Raw genomic sequence first — 22020 nt, forward strand, 5'->3', positions numbered from 1 at the left:
AATCTGCCAAAAAGCAGGGTGCATTTTTGTAATCTTCACTGGCAATCTAGAAAAATGAATAAAGATACATTAACGAAAGCAGGCAAGTAATGAGAGCCAGGGGCATGCTGTCACCAACAGAAATCCAGAGGAATCTAACAGAAAAGCAAGGAAAACATTGCAAGAAAACATCCTGAGTGATCACTACTCTTAAAGGTGAACTCCCTTTAACCCAGCTCTCCTCTACATGCAAACTCAACCATTTAACGTGCATGCAAGAATAATGTCTACACTCGGCTATCTGTAACTGGAAGTAGTCCATTCTATATCACAACATAACACAACGGGATAGAAGAGCTTTCCAACCCCTTCCATAAGCCTGATGCATCAGCAATTTAACCAGGGCAGAGGGCAGGCAGTAGCAAAAACTTTATTACCAGAGACTAAAAAATTGGCTTGGCAAGAACAAGCAAAGTCAATATAGAAGGCAGCTTATCAAGGGCCAGAGACAGCCTGCATGACTGAGTAGTCTTGTCTTTAGCAGGGAGGATGATCCACCACGAAGCTACCAGTATGGACTTGTTTAATGCCCTGCTCCAACACAGATCTCTGCAAAGCACTGAACAAGTCATCTCAGCACAGTCTTGCATTGGATTCAGACATCTAAGTCCCTTTCCAATCACCTGAAATGGAGGCCTTAAGTGCCTCACAAATTCTCTCTGTATTCATATCCTTGTCTATGAAAGGGTCGGGTAATATGGAGAGACTGCAGAAAGGGCCAGGGTGTTCAGACAAACAGTAACAGATGACTGAGGCTTACTATGCATTCAGGGCTCCAAGGTTCAGAAGATGGGCTTTCCTAGCTTCTTTACCAACACAGTCACTTAATAATGGGAGAAGCTTTGGACAATAAACTAAGAAAGACAAGAGACACCACTTGATGCTGGCATACATAAGCATTCTGCAAATTAAAACCAATTTGCTGTTTCACTTCAAGATGTCTGAATTAAGAAATTCAGATCTGTGATGTTCTGTCTTCGGGGAGATGATGCTTCTGGCAGTGGAAACCAGCCACGTAAGAGACAAGATGGATTACTACAGTTGAGATTTTTTTTTCCCCAGGGTCCTAAAGGTATGTCACAACCTGAGGTGGCTACAAAAGCCAAGTCTAAAGGGAACCACTTAGCAGTGATGAAACCTGTCAGGTGATATTACTGCTGTCACATACAGTAATAACCAACATGATCTAAATATCTTTAGAACAAACTAGCTGGCTGCTAGTTTGCCTCAAACCTGAACCTCAGCAACGCAGCTAACAAGGAAATGTCATCACTCCTCCAGCTCTAGGCCCCACTGAACATGCTTTTAGCAGCCTTTAGAAATGATCTACACACCTCTCATCCCATGGTCAAGCTGTTCTTCTGTTCCTCACTTTTAACACCTGATAGTAATGATTCAGTTTGCTTTTACGGGACAATTCAGCCATGCACAGCTCTACTCGTCTAGTCATGAGCAGAGTGCCCCACAGCATGGCTCCCACCTAGGAGGGGATGGGAAAGGAGAGCAAGGACTGGCGTCAGTGGGCAGAGGAGTATTACAGCTGAGCCCACATAAAGGTGGTGGCAATGCAGAGGAAGGAGGCATAGCATAGCTTTATGAAGTTTCACCTTCTCTTCCCAGGGACAGAAAATAGGCAGAAACAGTGGTATATTTGTAACTGGAGATTTTTGCTTATTTTCTGGAATCTGGGGGGTTAAAGAGAAGTGAGGCCATCACATTATATTGCATCTTGGTAGAATTGCAAAACTTATAAAAATTCCCATAGGCTTTTTTTTTCCTTTTTTTTTTAAATATACACACAACTGGGAAGTACAAGCTACATTCATCTTCAACCAGACACTAATAGTCATGGTGCTTAAGTGGGGGGCAAAGGAGTGTTATTCATGCTGCTCACCTTCTCTGAAGAACAATGTGTTTCTTCTGTTCCAAAATAGTATGCTAATGAATGATTTTTTACAGGACCATCCTACAGAAACAAAGCAGAAGGGAAGGGAAATGCCTTGAAAAACATCTACAACTCTCCTAAAAACTTGGACAGCCTCGTGTCTACAGAATCCCAACATCCCATACCTACAAATGAACTTTCTATTCTTATATCACATGAGACAGAAGAAGCAATCGCTTCCCTTTTACGGATGAGAAATGAAGCAGTGACTTATTCCTAGAGGGACTGGTGAGAGCTCACACCTGAAATGCATTTTGCTGCAGGGCAGTCTGGCAGGACTACGAAGATCAGAGAAAAATAAAGCCATCTTCTGAAAAATCCTCTGAGCTTACAACAGTGGCACAGAATAACTCAGCAAGCCTGAGAATAGCAGGCAGAAAGAGGCAGGCCTGAAAAGAGGAGAACCAGGAGGGGACAGTGGTTTGGACTGGGAGCAGCTAAAACGTACAGGCCCAGGGTCTGGGACCTGTGCAGAAGAGCAGCACTGGGTTTACACAGAACAAAGCACCACACCTCCTCCTCTTCCACACTCCACAGGGAAAAAAGAAAAAAAAAAAAGGATTAACCAAATATTTGTACCTTTTCGTCATTCCATCCTCTACTAATCATAGCCCTAGCCTCAGCAGGAGTTCAAGCTCCAGAGATTTAGGCTAAAAGTCTCTCATGCATTCAGCTCCCCTTAAGACAGGAACAGGGATTAAGGACAGTGAAGTAGGGATTCCTTTTACTGTCAGTAAACCATTTACCCTCAATTTGGGCACTACCAAATTTGGGCAACTAACTCCAGTTATGACCAGCCAACCTACTTTTGTAGTTTACAACTAGTTTACAACTATCCTTACTGAACGGAGAACACAGAACCTGTAGCTCTTCTAATAAAGTTAATGCATGATAAATACAAGGAATCTTCTCAAACAGAGAATTTGGAGGTGGCATGAGCAGCATGAGTCCACTGTGCCAAAGCATCAGGCCTTGAAGATAACAGCATGGCCTAAAGCCACCATCAATGCCTTGTGGCTGCAAGCTGTCTCACTCAGAGCCCTTACAGCTTCCACGTGTAAGTTATACAGTGGAGAGAAGCTACCAAATAGTCTGCCAAAGCATCTTGCCTCTGGTTTGGTTCAGTATTTTTCTGCCTTGTCCTCCCTTCCCTGCTTCAGAGAAGACCAACGAGATTGCAGTTAAATTCTGTGTCTTTCAGACAAAGAGGAAACTTAACTGCAGTCTTCAGGAGACTGAATTTCTATTGAATGAGATAATGAAGCATAACCAATCGCGTTTCAGTGCCAGGGCTCAGAAGGCAATTTGCTAAGAAGCAGAGGTGTGGAGAAAGCTCCTCAGCAGAGTGATTCACTAAAACACAGCAAGCGGCAGACAAAGGAGCTCAGCCCTGGGTAGGCGAGAGCCACAGATGTCAGTCAGAGCTGCTCGTAAAAGGCTCAGGTAAATTGGAAGAGACATAGATCACTGCTGACCAGCTAATGAATAAAAATTATTACTAGAATTAGCAATATACATCTATACGACCTTTCCTACGAATGCTGAAGCAAAAATATTTACTGTTAACATAAAACCCCTGAATTAGTCATCCTGCTTTTAAGTACCTCCCTGCTGTCAGCAGCGCCTTGATTTAACAAAACAAGATGCTGCTCAGGACAGAAATGTGTAACTCTAGCCCTGAATAAATGGATTCTTAAAATGCTTACTAAATCACTACACAATAACTAGTGCTATATCACATGAAGCCTCATTTTCTACTGCTAGAAAAGACCAGGCGAACAGCTTTATTTTTCGATGTATTTTTGGAATGTGCTTCTATGAAGCTGAAACGATGGTGTTGAGTCATAAGCTCTGGGATTCATCTATTCAGACCAAGCTCAGGTATCTAGAATGCAAAAGGCTGGAAAATGGAGATATGAGCTTTTGGTTCTTTACCAACTCAGTATGCCCCATATTCCACCAAGTATTTTCCTTCTCCGGAAACAACTTAGAGAATAACTTCAGCAACCTGTAGAAATACTTCTTTTTCTTATGTGTTGCTACACAAACATCCGACATACTGGGATATGCAAACCAGTTTCTGCAATGGCATTTCATCTCCTACAGAAAAATCAATCCTTTCCTCACTGAAGGAAACTTGGTTCTTCGTTTAAGACAGTCCACTCCAAGCCATGAGGAACTGGTGGCTGTCACTCAGGATCGCATGCCCACTTAAATCTCAGATGAGCCAAACGCTTGGGAACAAAACCAAGAGCAAAATTACTGCTAACAAGCTTCTACAATCATGTAAAGAACCAGTCAGCCTACCACCTAAACGAGATACCTGTCATTTCAAGAATACTCACCACACTGAGGTTCACTTGACCCCCAAAAGTGTTGGCTGAAAGTAGACAGAATATAGCAAAAAGAATTCACATGCTTCTAGACAACAGTACTGGGTTGCATACACCTCTTGAAACAGTATAGAGCAGGGAGAGGAGCAGAAGGCAAGATCTGAATACATTTTCTGTCCTCTTCCAGTTTTTTTCGTACACTTACTTGTACAGGAGAGAATTTTACAGAGCAGTCTCAGCCAGGGACTCCACAGGCTGACATGAAGTGGAGAAGACTGAAATCAGATGGGGAAGGAATCTTATGGTCTTGATCTCAGCTGTGAGCCTTCAAAATATGTTCATCATCTACCAAAGACTTACAAAATGGATTCTCAGTGAATGTCAGGAAGGAAGTGCTTGGGATTTGTAGTGAGAGCCCAAAGAGGTCCCCATTCTGACTCCCCGGGAACCTGAGATCACAGCCAGAGGAGAACGTCTGACCATACCTCCATGGGCAAAATGCACATAAAATATTCAAGTACTCTAACTTGATGATTCTAACATGACTGGGGGCTCAAATTAAAGCTTCACACATCATAAACCAGTATCTGGGAAGTTCACGGCTCATTCCTAAGTAATTAAACTGCTAAATCAAGACCTTAATTTGATTTGGGGAAGTTGATGCAGATCTTGGCTGTTTTAGCTGCACAGATTTAGTAAAGGGTAGCTGCACAGAGCACAAAACGGATAAAGACCACAGTGCTCTCGTTAGCAAATTCCCAAGTAATTTAGCTCCTCTGCTCTTTTTAGAATGTTTTCAAGATGCTGTTTTCAAGCAGTGCTATCCAGAAACTGTTCTACAGCAAAGATTTTTATTTTTTTTAAATGAATTAGAAAAAGAGCTTACTGTCACCAATATTCTTTACACTACCAGGAGTAACTAACTTCCCAGTCTGTGCAATGCCATGCGCTTGCAAAAGCATTTGAAGAGGATGGAAGCATGCCAAATTCTAGTGTCATGGGTGAAAAATGACATTTAACAAGAACTGAGGGTTTGTATCTTTGCACCCATGCCTCATCTGCAAACAAATAGCACAAATACATAACATGTTGCTGCCTTGGCACAAAAGCCTACCGTTGCCCTGCGAGTGGCCATGGGCCAAAGCCAGCTTTCAAAAGCCCTCCAGCACTGGCATAAGTGTGCTCCCACTGAAATCGAGAGGAATTTCCTCGCTAAACTAATGAGAGGAGACCCCAGCCAACACCAGTCCCATCTGCACCGAGTATAATCCATCATTCTAACAAAGTAGAAGACTCATTCATACACAAAACAAATGAATATGCAGCACAGCTATACACAGTACCAGAGTCCAGTAGCATTATCAGATATATTACAGTTGTCAGCAGAGAAAGCAGCGTTCTTGCAAGTCTATACTGAATCTGAACAGGCAAATGGCACATTATTTATTACCACCCAGTCTCTTGATAGGTGCTTCTAAATTTTTCATTTCTAAAGATCTCAGCTAGTGTTTATCTGTCATCCTCATCTGCCAAAATACTAGTTTGCACCCTCAGCTTTGATAGGAGAGTTTTGCAACTCCTAATATTGCTTCTCAGAGCCCATTTTCTAATTAAATTGCTCACTCCCCAGCATAATCATCTGACAGGGAACCAAAGCATGATTTAACCTGTCAGGTTCCTTAAGATGTATTAAGGAATCTCTGCTTTCCCAGAGGGTCAAAAACCCTAACTATCAATTCCTGAGAGTATTTGATGTAGGCAAAAGACTGGAGCACACTTGCTTTATTCCATTTATTCTTTCTCTGACTGTGCCCAAAAGAGGATGCCTAGAGACAAACTACTGTGCTCAATGGAAAATAAGACTGGCATAGAAATATTTATGTCCCACCATGGATCTGAAATGAAAGGCAGCATTTGGTATGCTCACTTTTATTACTACTCTCCTGTAACTGGAAGGTGCACCCTCCTTTATTTTATCCTTCCAATACGTGCATAGATGCTGTATTTTCCATGCAAAGCAATCGAGAAGGAATTGTCACATATTCATATAAACCTAAATGAAAATTTAAGACTACAAGGTAAACATCGGAAAATAGTATCAACATCAGAAAATAGTATTGAAGCCTCACACTGGCCCAATCCAATTACCTATTTCTCCTCCCAGTGAAATGAATGTAACAGTTCATCTACAGTACTCGGTAAAAAGTTAAAATATCAGTACAGTTATTCCATTTCTCCATTTTCAAGTTCTCTTTACCTAAACAGGTAGTGAAAAGCAAAGTGCAAAGTCTCAAACCTGCCCAAAGATCTCTAGGAAATCTCCTCTATAAGAGATGTCATGCAGTACCTGTCAACTCTCACCATTTCACAGTCAATAACTGCTTCAGCAAGAAATTCTCAGCCACGCAACATCATTTCAGCCTGGCTGAGTTCCCTTCGTTGTCCTTATCTCCAGCTGCTGAACCTGCCTCACCTTCTCAGAATCTATTTATATCAAATGCCAGCAAGGTAGCAGGGATTGGTAGCAGGGATTGTCCCCCAGGTGAGGGGGACACAGAGCTGCAATATGAATATTTTTGCCATGTGAAAGAAAAAAAAGGGTTACTTTTCCAGAAGAAAAGCAACAATAAAGCCTTTGTATTAATGGATAAATCAAAGCAAGGGATAGTAGTTTATGCAAGAAAAATTATATGCCCATGGGATAATTTTGTTAACAGCACTGCAAGGAACCTAAGATAAGTGCACCGCAGCAAGCCTGCATACTTGCAGCATGGGCCCAGGCCAGACCCAACCCTTTTGCTCCTCTTATCAGTGAAAATTAATGTGAGGATGGGCAAAGCATGGGCTCAAAGTATCTAGTTAAGCAACTACAGTCAGCTAAGAGGATTATTTTTCCCCATCATGCCAATGTAGAAGCTGTCAGAAAGGACATTGAAGACCATCTAGTTCTACTCCCTGTAGCGTGCAGTGATTCCACCCACTAGATCAGGTTATGTTGGTACCATGTTTGTACTTCCAATAACCCAAAGACAAAGGAGACAGCAGTACCCACACACACTCTCACCCCAGGTTTGTGACAGGTCCTCAGAGATGGCCCTAAATCAGTTTCCCTTCTGATACCAGCAATTTGAGGAAAATCAGGAAAGCCTCCAAAAAGGGAAGGAAGCTCTAGTAATTGCAGCCTGCTGCTTGCTCTGAACCGTGGGACCCCTAGCAGTGCCTCTCCCCAGGCTGCAGCTTTGGCAGGCTACTTCCCCTCCCATCACTTCCCACCATCAGCCTCCAGACATAAAAGCAAGTTACCACTTGTGGGAGTGTGGCCATGGGTGTCGACAAGCCCCATGGTTGGTGATAACATCGGACTCTTAACGATGAGGCCATCAGGAATGTAAAGAGTTTAGAGGGAACAAAGAAGGGTGACTGAGGAGATGCCTTGCCATCTCAAGTTGCTTGTTCTCCAGCCGTTAAGGCATGGAAGTTGCTGGGGGTTTGTGGTTGCCAGGCAAAGTTGTTGACCAATGAATATTTAGTGGAAAAGTACTTCTGTGGGGCAAATGGTATAAGAAGGGAGCCTGTCCTTGATAAGGGAGATATATAATGAAGTTATGTCATCAAAAGAGTAGCAGCAGTTACTGATCCTAAAAGAACCCTGGTGTCCACGTGGTCGTTACACCACAGCCACTCATTCTGTTTTACCACATGATGGCCCCCCACAAAGCTACACCCTTTGCTGGAGTACTCCAGAAAATGATGGCAGGCCCCTACTACCTACGTGTGCTCATGATGGTGCTCAGCTGCTCCAGCAGTCCTGGACAATGTCCTGGTCACCATGCAAATCAAACACCATCGACCACATGCACACACACCCCTTATTCATAAGCTTAAAACCAGCAGATTTTACATCAAAACTCAAATGTTGCTCCAATGAGCAGCTATGGCTGAGAATATCCTGAAGTCAGCCTAGTTGTACTATCTTCCTCACAGCCAGTGAGTGGTTGGCCAGACCTATGTATCACTACCAAAATATATGACATATAATGGACTGGTTACAGCAGCAACCCAAGAATGAACGTGGCCACAGGCACCTCCTAAAATGGTCTTGCCCTTTTTTGTGCACTTCATTCCTGAGAGGATAATTTTATCCTGTCCTTGTTATCCCCCAAATCCATTAGATACGAGTCCCTCTTTTTCTTTTACAAAGCTGTTTTGCCTTAAATTTCCCTTTCTATCCCTGCCTCAGGATAGGGAATGATGGAGGCCTATTTGTTATTCTTCATGTGCCTTAAATAAGGTAGAATGTGCTAAATAATTTGTTAAGCACAATAAGAAAATGCATGTGATTAAAGTCTCAGCACCAATAATCAGAAAGCAGGAGTGAAAATTGCAGCCATACAATATCTAATAGACTATGGTCTCGTTGCTGCAACATGACATTATTTTCTGCTGCACAACTTACCACAGTAGCCAGTATGATGGTAACATTTTTTCCTCGGCTGTGTTATCCATTTCCAAAACTGTTGCTTGATAAAAAGGGTTAAACAAGAACTCAAGCTAATAAGTACATATTTTGGCCTGTGGTGTGTAATGAATTGAGATGGTAAGAGGCATCTATTATGCTTAATGATCACATCTGGGTACTTAGAAAGAAATTAAAAACAATTCAAATCAGCATAAGAATATAAATACCAAGCTCTAATTCTGCTTTAATACAGCTTTGCCTGGATAAAACCAAGCCTGACAATAATGAAACTCACCCTCAGGCACTGGAGAACGTCAGTGATTCGTGTTACATTAGGAGCATCCTTCACAGATGCTCCTGTCTGATGTTTTATGAACCTATAGCAGGAATGCTCCAAAGGGAAGAGCAGCAACCCAAATCCTCCCAAGGGATGCAATTCCAAAATCCCCACATGGGAATCTCCAAGTCATCCATCTGCAGAGTGCTTTGTCCATCTCAAGCCACACAATGCAGTTTTGAAGTGGCTGGTGGAGAATCTGCCCTAGGCAGAGCAGTGAAAATCCACAGACAGATGCTGATTCTGGAGAGCAGGAAGTGACAGGCAGATGTGTGGTGGACAAAATAGCGCTTTACTGATGCAAAAAGTCACTGATGAACTGTAAACCAGAAAAAAAAAAAAAAAAGCTGCTCCTGACAGCTTGAAAAGGAAAATCACTGTGTCCGTGCATGCCCTCCCCTCAGCGAGCCAGCACCATAGGTGACAGGAGCTCAGCTCTCTTCCAGCACATCTGAGCTAGGTATTCAAGCACCTTTTCATTTTTCTTGGATCCAGCACAGATATGGTGCCAGGAAGCTCTACCAGGAGACAGTTTTGAAGAGCATGGCCCGGTCAATCATTAGGGGATTTCAGACATTTTCCTATTTAAACTAAACAGGAACAACTTGATCTTGAAGTTCAGAAAACAGACAGCTTTACCTCCCGAGGAGAGAGGTAGAAAATACCTCACTAAGGATGCCATTTCTTAGCAGATCATTAAGCACAAATACTGATATTTTTTTCCCTTCTCCTTCCCTACTCGCTAACAGTTTGGCTGCCTAATTTTAGTTGGAGTTGTTGCATTGATTTCCCATTCCTTTGTTTTTATCTTCATTGGCTGCAATGTTATTAACTAAAAATAAGCAGGTAATCTGCCTATTTCATTTATATTCTACTAAAAATCTGAGTTATGAATGCGAGACATAATTGGCTACAAAAAAATGGTGAAAAGACAGTGATAAGTAATGTTAATTTTTCTTGTCCTAAAACACAGGGACTGAACTGAAGGTAAGGAAACAATTCTAGGGACATACTCCCTGCATTAACAAGAAAGATTCACCATCTTATTACTAATAATCCCAACGCATAATTCATGTTCATATTCACATATCTGCCAAGCATATTCAGTTATTCTTTAATAAAAAAAAGTCAGTCAACTGCTCCTGCTTTTATCCCTAATTATGAAAAATGTGGTCCCTCTAATTTTGAATTATAATAAAAGCACCACCCGAAGCTGTTCAAGTTCTTCTTATTCTACACTGGAGCCATCCTTGAACAAACGTAAGGTAGCAATGCATCAACTTGTGAAAAATCTTCACAGATAAGTACCTAGAGAACATGTCTGCATATGTCCTTGAGACATACCACAAGTCATATTTCAATGAGAAATCTTTACATTCAGCCTTCACTGATGAAGAGTAGTATAATGCATTTTTGTACAAACTCTGCCCTAGTCACTCCCTCTTAATATCAGGGGGAAACACGCACTACAGATAGTATTTTGCCCACTCTGAAGCATTTAATTTCTTCATATATGCTGCACTGCATTAGGGGAACATCCAAAAACTGCTGTCAGTCCTATCATAGCCTGATGCTGGAAAAGCTGTGTTTGCACTGAATGACTTCCAAAGTGCAAATAGTTTCACGCTGTAGCTTAGCATCGGGCAGAGCTTCACATTTGGCATTTATACGTGCCACCACAAACCACAGCACTTGCCTGAAGCATTGATGAGTTTTACATCCAAGACTGAACACTGTGGTCTTTTCTCCATCAAAGGATGAAAAACCCAGAAGTTTTACACACATTTAGTTCGAGGCAACTAATGTCTCTAAATTCAAGCTAATTACACATCACAGCTCTTCCATCCAGAGAATCTGAAGGCTTCGGCCTGATATTGAGTCACCTGCAGGAAGAACCTCTAGTGACGCAAGGGATGGTTCAAAGTAGGAAACATACCTCTGAAGGGAAAATCCAGCAGGCCACCGCAGCCACCAGTAAAATGCAGCTTATCAGGGAAAGAAGGGATGAAGGAGGGAGAGAGAAACATAGCACGCAATTGCTAACACAGAGGAAAAAATGAATACTGTAGTTGTATTTAATTGCATAGAAAAGACGTTTCACTAAGAAAGGATAAAGTACCTGTTCTTGTAGATCCTACTGCACCAGTTTAATAAGCTATAAGCAGGCAAAATCTCACGCCACACAGCTGTTCTACAGATTAGATGTTGAAGTCATCTTGTGCTGACATGCACAATGCCAGGAAACCTATTCCAGGCCAAACCTCATCCCAGGCCAATATAGGAATATATCCAGGGGATTTCCACTGTCACAGCATAGGCTCAAGAGGGCCAAAACATATACAGTCACCTTCATGAATCCCAGTTCTCTAGATTCTTTCCAAAAAAAAGATTTGTTCAGCCTCTTGCCAGGATTTCAGCTCAGCTTCAGCATGGTACCTGCCTCAGCCATACGACGTCTGGCTGGCACAGAGCCCATGGGGAGCTTCCACTTACCACAGGCACTGTCTGCAGAGTTTCTTTCCCACAGTACATTTATCAGCACAGTTTGCACGTCATAAAAACAATTCCTAAATTCATGCTGCTTTAACTTCACCTCATATTTCACAGCAGATATGCTCTGCTAGGTTGGAGAGGTGAGTCATGAGTCATCTTCCTCTGCCTTGTTCCTTCTACAGTGGATTTTCTCCTCCACCACACAGCTATGATACCCACCCCAGCCACACATAGAAACATCTCCAGGCAGAGCAACCACCTCAGTGTTACCATCAATAGGAACAGAGACACCTGAAGAGCCATTCCCTTCTGCAACAACATACTTGTTTCTCCAAGGGCTCAAATACAAGATGGCCCTGCTTTGTTTGCCAAATCACAGCCCAGGAGAGTAGATTTTCGGCTCTGAAGGGTTTGGATTTTTGCTTGCGTTTCATTTTGGCTTATTATTGACATGGGTTCATGCTCCCAGAATCAGGTAAATTCACAAGCCCTTCTACTAGATAGAAAGTAAATGCATTATGGTTGTGCATGAAGTAACTGTGATGTATATCAAAAATCAATGTCTGATAATTCCGAGGGCAAGAAGTTTAGGATGTAATTTTACTTCAATATCTAATTCATTTACATGCTCTCACTGGTGCCAAAATAAGATTAACAGCATTCCGTTTGTATACAGCTCTGCTGTGGCTACATACATTTGACAAAAAGCATACTATTAAAGCAGCTTTGATCTATTCACTGCATGGCCTATCCTTATTTTCTATTTAGAGAACAAAGGCTGGAGTCATAATGATAGAAAATTACTGTTAACAGAAAATACAACCAACTGTGGGATAGCAGGCAAGAAGCCTGTAGCTGGCACAGGAAAGCAGTGACTCTGAAAAGCCATTTGATTCTCCCCTTCCCTTCTCCCCTTCCTATTTTTTTTTTTTGCTGAAGGGGCAGTCAGTCCCCATGTCAGTGTTGGCCAACATTTGTTGGCCAACTTCTTGTTGGCCACAGCAAGAAGCCTTGAAGGGGGCCCCCCAGCAAACAGCAATCGACTTTCCATGCAGTACTTTTTTTTTTGTTTTTAAAATGGTCAAGCAAGTGCAGGAAGGCAGAAAAGTAGAGCAGGGTTGTGAGGAAAGCTCAGGGTGTGACACAGGAACAGGTAGACATTACAGCCTGGCAGCTCTACCAGGTCAAGACCCAGGGACAGCACTGAGACAGACCAGAAGCAGCCAGCTTGAATACCTCTCTGTGCCGCTTCAGCCGTCCCTCTGGGCATGAGGTGCCTTTCAACCCACTTCTCCATTTTATAGTCTATTCAGTTGTATACATCTCAAGACTGGAAATGCAAAGCTCAACTTCCCTGTTTTAGGATTATATGTAAGCAGCTGAGGTCAGCTATTATCTCCCCATTGCAGCATTCACTAAGTATCTTTCATTTCAAACCAGACTCAAAAGCTTTGTCTTCGGCTTAGAAAACACTAAACAAGCAGCAAAAGATTACCTACACAGCTTGTGTTCTCTCTCACAAGACAGTATTTACCTGTCAGCCATCACTCACAGCGGATATTCAGACACAGCAGTGAAAATACCTCAGTGAAGGCTGAAGGAGAGGAAGGCAATCTGTCTGGCCACACACTGCCCGCAATTCAGTGCGCTGTTCAGACTCCAGGAGAAAGACTTGCATCTCTCAAACAAAAGGTTGTTGAGTTGTGACATTCAGACTTGAGTTGTGATATTCAAATTTCTTCAAAAACTAAAAGCCCACCTGATGAAGTATCACCAGCAGGGCTGTGAACCAGGAAACTGGAGCATTGGGGGGTGGTTTCTTTAGTTTTGAGGGACTGGGAGGGTGCCTGTTTCATTTTGTGTCTCTCCCCAAGCCTGAAGTTAAACAAGGCCTGGAAATTTCAGATGGGTTTTACTGTGATGAACTAAGCGAAGACTAATGCAAAATTTCACGTGCATTCACTGCAAGACACAAGAAGCATAGCGCACTCCAGGGTTACAGCATTTTGCATAGGTCAACATTTTTAGAAAGCTCTAAGTGAAAATACATCATTTTCCTCTAAAACGACAAATAGTGACCAACTTTCACGTTCTTCTAACAGAAAACAACTGCTGCCACCTCTTAAGTTTCATACACAAGCCTTTGAAATCTCCTTGTTTGGCATCCTCCAAATACCAGGCAATTTTAAATATCTCATCAGCTCAGAAACAGAGGTGGCAAAAGAGGGTTGACTGAGAACAGAGATTGAACTGTAACTCTGAACAGTTTCTCCTGTGAAGGAGACAGAAGAACAAATTGCAATACAGCTCACATGAGTGAAGCTGTATAATTGCAAAATGCAATCTCTCTGTGGATGAGAATGAACATCCTTGATCATTATTTATAAGCCTGGTATTTCAGAATCTCATTAGAACCTGTCTGATACCTTACAGGTTGTGTAGAAAATAAAAAATAATGTCATATTTGCCACATCTTCTGACAAACGTCAGCTTCTTAAACAAACACCATCCTGCCTCCATCACCCTGTGCTCACTGAATGCTTCATGGGGCGTTCTGCTTTAGGTAGTGTTTGTTGCTGTGCGTAGCAGTGCATGTCACAGTAGTTTATGCCTGGAAAAAGTCAAGCCAGCCTAACATATGTTGTTCTCCAACCTACTAGAAATAAATATTTTAACTACTTCCCCTCTTCCACATTCAGGATGATGTTTTTCTGTTTCAAGCCACAGTCTTTTCCTTTGGGACTCTCATTTACACAATGTGATTTAATAAAAATAAAAAATAAAAAAAGACTCTTCCAAAGAGCTTCACTTTGGATGAAGAGCTTGTTAACTTTTCCTCCCCTATAGCGCAAGATCTCCAAAGCCATCAAGGAGGTCTCCAAAAAAACAAACACACACCATTCTTCAAATCTGTAGTACCTTCAGAGTTAAATGACAGATTCACGCGTGGGAAATGTACTCAAACATACTTTGCATGTACAAATCAAGAGTACAGGATCAGAATACTGTCTTGCATATTTGCATTAATTCAAGTACAAATATATTGACCCAGTAATATGTACAAGCAGTATTTTGCACGAGCAATTGGTCTTTAGCCTCTATTATTCTCTTTATAACAAAACCAAAAACTAGAAGTAGTGACACCGGAGAAAAGATTAAAGCCACTAAAATTCTGAAAATCCTGCATTAAGGTTAATGTATCAACTGAAACAGTATCCAATGCAATGCACATCTGTACCTTACCACTCTTCCTTGAGCAGATCAGGAAGCAAGTGTTGGGCCATATCATGCTGAATGATGCGCAGTGTGTTAAAACCTGGGCATGGACCATAAGGAGAGTAAGCGAGCTCTTATAATGACAGTCCTTACAACAAGAACTTCCCTGGACAGATTACAGCTGCTGAGAAACTACCTGCAGGAAAGGGACTAGTTCACAGTCCTAAGATCATCCATGTTCACGATATGTGATTAAAAAAAGCTTGCAATAACATGGACCTCCTGGAGATATTTAGTACGTTTCTGATGACGTCATGGTACAAATTAAGTGGCAGTTGCTCAGGATCTCTGCATCAAGACTACAACAATAACCAGACAGTGGTAGCCTGTGATTTTTACAGACTTGTCACTGGAATAAGTAATAATAATAATCTTCCCCACAGGAGAGTTGAGGATTAATTACCATAAATGTTTGTACAGCACTGTGAACACGTAAGTGCAAACCAAGTGCAAAGTACCATCATCTGTGTCACACTTAGGGAGTTTGAGTCTCCACAGAGGGCCCAGTTTCGAGAGCAGAGTAATTGCCATGCCAGCATTGCTCATCCTTTCCTTTCTGCCTTCATGCCTGGTGCTTTATGCACTTTGTCATTTCAGTTGCAGATGCTGACTGTTTGTGGTTAATAAGAGTTATGTACATATTTAATGCTTCACATATTGCTAGTTTTATGAGACAGTTCATCTCCTTGGACACGTTATCCTGAAAACATATACAGGGATTCATCAAGCTACTCTTTCACTGCCAGGCCTGAAAACGAGAGACTGGGATCTTTAATGCACAGTGGGAGCTTTAAAATCTTTCCGAAAACATAATACAAGTCTGCAAGCTTTAAAGTCTTAGTTTACATTTAATCAAAAATGCATCCCTCAGGAAGTTTCTGGTTTTGACCACAAACGGTTCTTTCAAAACAAAAGTCTACCCCTCATTTGTAACACATCTGTGGGAACATGCCAGCGTCTCATCATTCAGTACAGCTAGCGGACCTTAAACAAGAACTCTACTATTTATTTATTATCAGCATAAATAATGACACAGCTATCTGGGGATCTTTGTTCAACTGGATCTCCAGAACAGCTAATTACAGTTGAAACTCAACCATTTCTGAAGACAAAAAGAGAAATTAAGGATGAAATTCCTCTTAGAGGAAATAGCACAAATCACTGCTATTGAGAACAGAGGACCACTCTGGTATATTTGCAATGCACTGCCAGAAATTTTTCACATCTGATATGAAAACAGCATGAAACAATACCACATTCTTTTCCTTTGATACAACTGCTTTCATTTAGAAGTTCCTAAAAGACACGACAGATATCTAAAACCATTCAAGAACAGGAAAATGAGAAGTAAATATGAAAATAAACTGTCATCCTAACATGATCCTTCATAATTATGCGTAAAGAGTGAAATCTTATGTAAAGAAGAGGACAGCATTCTCCTGTGAGCTCCACAGAAATTGAGTTGTAACAGGAACATTTCAATAACATGCCAGCTCTTGAGTTGCTCCAGGCAGTAATTATTGCTACTGAAGGTATTCACTGTATTTCACCGGTGAAGTCTCATCAGCTGTCCTCATTTGGAGCCTCAGGAGGCACTTCAATACAACAAATCAGAGATCCACAGGAGTCAGAGATCAAAATCCCACCAAATTAAGTAAAACATGGCTATGCTGTAAGGAATAGTTTGCATTTCTACATTCACCACTACAGAGAGATTAAAACAGTTCTGTAATCACAACTAAAAGCTTCTGTTCACTTCAAATATCACAACAGTCTCACTACAAACCCATTCAGAAAATAAGATATAGGTATAAAACTGTTATATATTTCCTGAATGAAATCATAGGGAATTTTAAAAGGCAAAGAGCTTTGCCCAGATCAGGAAAAAAAGCATATTAAGATGTTATGATAATACAACACTTTTTATTTATTATAGACGAAGACATCTCTCAGGAGATGCATGTGTTTTAGGAAGAGACATCCACACTAAGAGTTAAATGACTTTTAGTAGTTTTCCTGCTCTGAGTCTCAATCAAATGACTCTGTTATCACTTTGAGTCAAGAAGCAATCAGAAACACACAATCCCATGCTTACTTCGTAAGATAGCATGTGTTAGAAGCTATGTATTCTTGACATTACCCATTTCAACTCAAAAATAGGCTGTTTGCACCCTCCTGTGCATCATGAGGGCCAGAGAGGCACTAACCTAAAACAGCACCAAGGATGCACTCTAACCGCTGCCACCCCCAACTGGCTGCTAAGGAAGAGGTAGCAAAGTCCCCAAAGCCTGGAGAAGCGACTAATCAAAGAAAGGGCTTTTTAAATGGCCTAGATACTTTTTTTTTTCCTCCGGAAGTTCTGCAGACAATTACTGAGGTCAGCAACAACCAACAAATAATTAAACAACTGTGATGCTGTGAAAGTTGGATGTGGAGGCACAGCAAGGAAGATGACGCAGCTCTGGCACTAACCTACTGGGAGCTCCAGATTGAAGCTCTGTTTAACTAAGGACTGCTGGTGTCACCTTGAGCTGACCGAGCTTCTCCATGCAGCACTGGCTCACTCCTGGGGATGTCAGCAGCACTGTCCCTCGCCGCACTAACCAGATAAATACACTGGACACTGAAGAAATTCAATATTGCGTTAACAGGGCACTGTAACTGTGCGAGGACGGATGGTGGAATAAGTCAGGAGGCAGTGCTTCATGAGGCAGCTTCTTATCATGAAGGCCAGGATTCAAGAAAGGGCTGGAGCCATAGTTTTCATCATTTCTCAGCATTTACCCCTTTTAACTTTTTTGTTATGCACACACTGAGCCATCCCCAGACAGGCTCCTCAGAAACATGCAGCGGCTTGCAGAAGTGATGAGTTTGTCCCAAAGGTTTAGGGAGGCACAAGATAAAAGTTAGTTCATCACATGTTGCATTTCTGCTCTTAAAAAAAAAAAAAAAAAAAAAAAAAAACAGTATTCACAGTCGTTGTGTGCTGGAAAGTGAATTCAGCACTGGACTTGTGGCATCATAACAGGAGTCACAGCAGGTGACCCTTGCCCCTTAACCCACGGACACCAGGCTCCCCCAGGGCTTCCGTGTGCCCTCATTTCCCAAAGCCCAATAATAATTATTTCCAAATGAAGAGCTTGCCAGGTACTGTCCTCCAATCTTGAACATTTCTTGCAAAAGGAAACAATTTTCTTTCAAAGGTCTTGTCTGAAGCACAGACAATTTTGTCTGGTTTTGGCTTTCCAAAATTCAGATAAAGTCAGGGCACCAGGCTCACGAACCCTGCTTTTACCTTTTCAAAACATACTAATAAATTTGTCTTGCTAAAGATGGCTTTGGGCAAACTGTGACTGTAGTAAACATCATCTTCGTTTCTTGTTCAGTGGTGAAATACCTGCCTTGCAGAAGGCTCTGAAAGCAGATTAAATTAAAGGAATTGCATGCAGGTCTCACAGCATAGTAGCTGCTGTGACACAGGAACTGTAGCAGGGAGGAAAGGACTGGCTGAGCTGTCTGCTGCAGGCAGGCACCCAGAGAAGGCTTACCATCAGGACAGCAAGAGCTTGTCACATAAAATAGTTACTGATCAGTAACTTCTTACCGTGTCCAAGAGCATAGTCTCCACAAATTAGGCCTCTTTTTTAATGCGCCCACAAAGAACAGGGGTACACAAGTACTAATAAAGCTGTCCTGAACAGGCAACATCAAGGCAATGGCTTACAAGCCATATGGTAATTGTACAAATGAACAGCTTTTTTTTCTGGGAAGAAACTACCTTGGCCTCTTTCTAGGCTAGAAAGTCAGAGATTCACCCCAGTTCAAGGGGCTGCCCCATGTAACCATACACCCTACTCAATGGTTCATGCCATCAGACACTGGGAGTCTATAAGTAGCTACAAGGATGCATCTTTTCTTCCTGGTGGTCACCAGGAACAAGGTACAATGTCACCAACAGCATAGGAGGTATAACTAGGTCCTCTGCAACTTGCTAGCCTTATAGGGGTGAATTCATATACAAAGGAGGACCAAGAGGGCCAGCAGCGATGTCCCCTCCTTGCAGACTTACACCTCCAAGGTGGACACCATAGCATCAAACCCAAAAGTCTCACATATTACTTCACCAGCTAAATGAAAATACCTCGGACAACATGGTGGGTGCCTCATATCAGCAAGTAAAATGATTAAATCAAGCTTATAACAGAAGCCAACAACCTCCATGCTGAAGATAAGCCTGTGCAGGCCAATTTCTCACAGAGAAAAGGCTGTGTTTGGTTTTGATAGAGAAAAATCACATCATGCCAAAAACCACAACAGCCTGAAGGACTGACAATCTGGCCAAGTTGTTTCATCTGCAGAGCCCTTCAAGGGGCTATCCCAACAGCCTGGACACAGAGCACAACAGGCTCACAGCCGTGTCCTTCTCTCCCCGCTCCTGTCTCTGTGTGCCCAGGGCCAGCAAGCAGGAGAGCTCCCAGCAGAGCCCCTGTATATTCAGCTACGCTGCCTTTATGTCACCCAGAGATAATCTTATGCTGCAGAAATCTCCAGGCAGGGAATAAATCAACTTTCCACCTGCTTTTGCTTCCACAAGTGAATACAGAGCACCTGCTGGGGGGTGGCTGGCTGTGAGCTGACAGCAGTATGGTGCAGCCCAGCTTCACACCCCGCTCCTCTGTGCAGGAGCCACAGCCCCTGGGGCACAGTCACAAGGAAATGTACTTGCTCACAAGACCAGTGATGCCAGAGAAGGGCATGCTAGAGAAACAAGAGCTGTGTGTTGCTCATACCACATGCTACAACTAACAAGACAAGCAAAACAATCAAGCAGGTCAGCATGAGTTCTTCTGTGGTGCCCAGGCAGGGGAGGTTTGCTGGGCTGTTTTTCCCTGCACTTTAAAGACATTTTATACAACTTTGAAAATACATTCTTGCTTGTTTTTTGTTGTTGTTGTTGTTGTTTCCCCCCCCCCTAAATCCCTGCAGTAGGTGGAAGCTGCACTCTGGATAAAACAGTACTAACAGGAGCAGATATCAGAGTATTGCAAGCTTTTGTCTCTGAAGTGTGTTTAGTAAGCAAATGTAGGGAAAGCAGAACTAGTATTAACTGAACCCTCTGAAAAATTGCTGAAGCTATTTTGCATGGAACAATAACCCATCAACAATTCAAATAGGTGGAGAAAAAAAAAGATGCAACCTTGTAAGTCTTCTGATCGTTTCATTTGTTTAACCAATTTTGGACAGTCAGGGCTCAGTCCTAACCTATGCTGAACATTCCCCATTTCCATCTACCATTACAGGGTAAAGACTAGAATTCACTCTTTACAAAGGAAAGAGTTAGGCCCTACGTAATATATTTCTTACTGGACCATTCTACCAGTCCAGCTGTGCTTTTTCTATTACACCTTTCCACACAAGATCTACCATACTCCTTGCAGTGCCTTTCGGTGAGGTGCTTTCTTCATACAAAAGTTCATTTCACCAACAGCCATTGCAGTTAATCTTGAAGTGACTTCCTTGTAGTCATGAAGAAACACAAATTGGGCAGAGGAGATAACATTACAGTTCCCCAAAACATGCAAAGATAAGAGCATGATCCCTCTGATAACTTGTTTAAAACCACAGTAGAGCAAGGTTGAGGTAAAAGCAGGCAATTAAGAAAAAAAAAAAAACATTATAGTAAGTACTTGTAACACAAAAAAGGCGAGCAGAAAAGCTTTAGCAGTAACACAGCATTATCAGAGCTTTTAGTGAACTTACCACCATCTTTTACAGGAAAGACTAAAAATTATTTCGTTTTCAGCCTGAGCTTCCAATTCTCTACATTAGTTAACAGACTGTCTATACCCTTATACCACACACAACCTCTTCTGAGGTCTGGGGGCTGTTTCCAAAGAGTAGGGATAGAACAAAAGTTAAGGTGAATGAATACATTTCTCTTCTTTGCAGTTTCATGGTCAACTCCTATACTTCTCAACAAGAACAAAAGCATCAAAAGATATTTAGAATCTCTGAAAACTTGGAAGCTGAAAACTGAAGGTGCAATATAATTAGAGGGTAAGAGGTTTAGGGCTTGCACTTTGGCATGAAAAAAAAAGTGGGAAATAATTCTGTGCTTCCGTTCAGCCACCAGAATAGCAGGCATTCAGGAGTGTTGCCAGAGACTGCCCAGCTGGGCAGCTGTAGGCTACCTATCTTGAGACCAAGCCTCCAGGAAACCACATTCCTCCTGCTCTTCTGTCAGCCACCACACTTTGCTAGAGAGCCCCACACAAACAGCCAGGGGAAACTCAAGGACTTCAAGCATCTTAAGTTCTGCAGAACGTGCATATTGACCAGAAACTGGGTACTTCCACTTATTCTGATATTAAAACTGTAGGAATAGATAGACATTCTTTCAAGAGCTACACATGCAAAGTAACAAGCCTTCAGGACACAATCTTCCACTGCAATTTTCAATCATCCTTTTCATACATATACATTACTAGCTTACATGGTCAGAGAGAGAAAAAATGAAATTAGTGAATTTCTATAGAGAATTACCGTGCTGGTAATCTAGTGGGTAGACAGCTGCTGCCCCTGCATACGATGTTTCTCCAATATAATCATTGCTACTGCAGTGCTGCAGACCAACATCCAGCAACAGACTCAGAATGGCTCATTCCCACCCAAGCTGGGCTTTTCTGTACACACATCATCCTGCAGGCTGATTATGTCAGCATTTGGTGTCATAATCACCACAACCATCATTAGAATATCAGCAGTCCCCAACATATACCACGTCCATTGCCCACTACAAACATGCAGGAAAACTGGAGGCCAGTAGCTGGTAAGATAACAGCGTTTGTGATGACTGAGCAAAAGGCTTTCTGTACAGAAGTTATTTTTCTATCATTCTGAAAAACATTATAACAGAAGGTGCAAACCTCAATCTGTTTCAAATAACACTTAGAGGGCTTTATACGGAGCGCACCACGGTTGGAATGACTACCCACAAAAAAAGCACTTTAGTAGGAAAGCGCTATTGATCTCATGGAAAGAGACTACGCGTCCCTAAGGATTACCGCAGACAACTCTAATATCATATCAAATATACGTCCAAGGTAGAAAAAAAATCCAAGGTCAGAACAAGCCACAT

General features: G+C 42.1%; 1 long non-coding RNA gene across 1 annotated transcript in view; it reads right to left on the bottom strand.

Moving 5' to 3' along the window:
- Positions 1-21572, bottom strand: part of LOC121077461 — a 113691-nt gene extending 92119 nt beyond the window's left edge. Inside the window, exon 1 of the long non-coding RNA XR_005824058.1 lies at positions 21426-21572. This is a non-coding gene — a long non-coding RNA (uncharacterized LOC121077461). The remainder of the gene's footprint in view (positions 1-21425) is intronic.
- Between the last annotated feature and the right edge of the window lie 448 nt (positions 21573-22020).

The sequence above is a fragment of the Cygnus olor genome, chromosome 13 (assembly GCF_009769625.2).
Source record: "Cygnus olor isolate bCygOlo1 chromosome 13, bCygOlo1.pri.v2, whole genome shotgun sequence".
Taxonomy (NCBI): Eukaryota; Metazoa; Chordata; class Aves; order Anseriformes; family Anatidae; genus Cygnus; species Cygnus olor.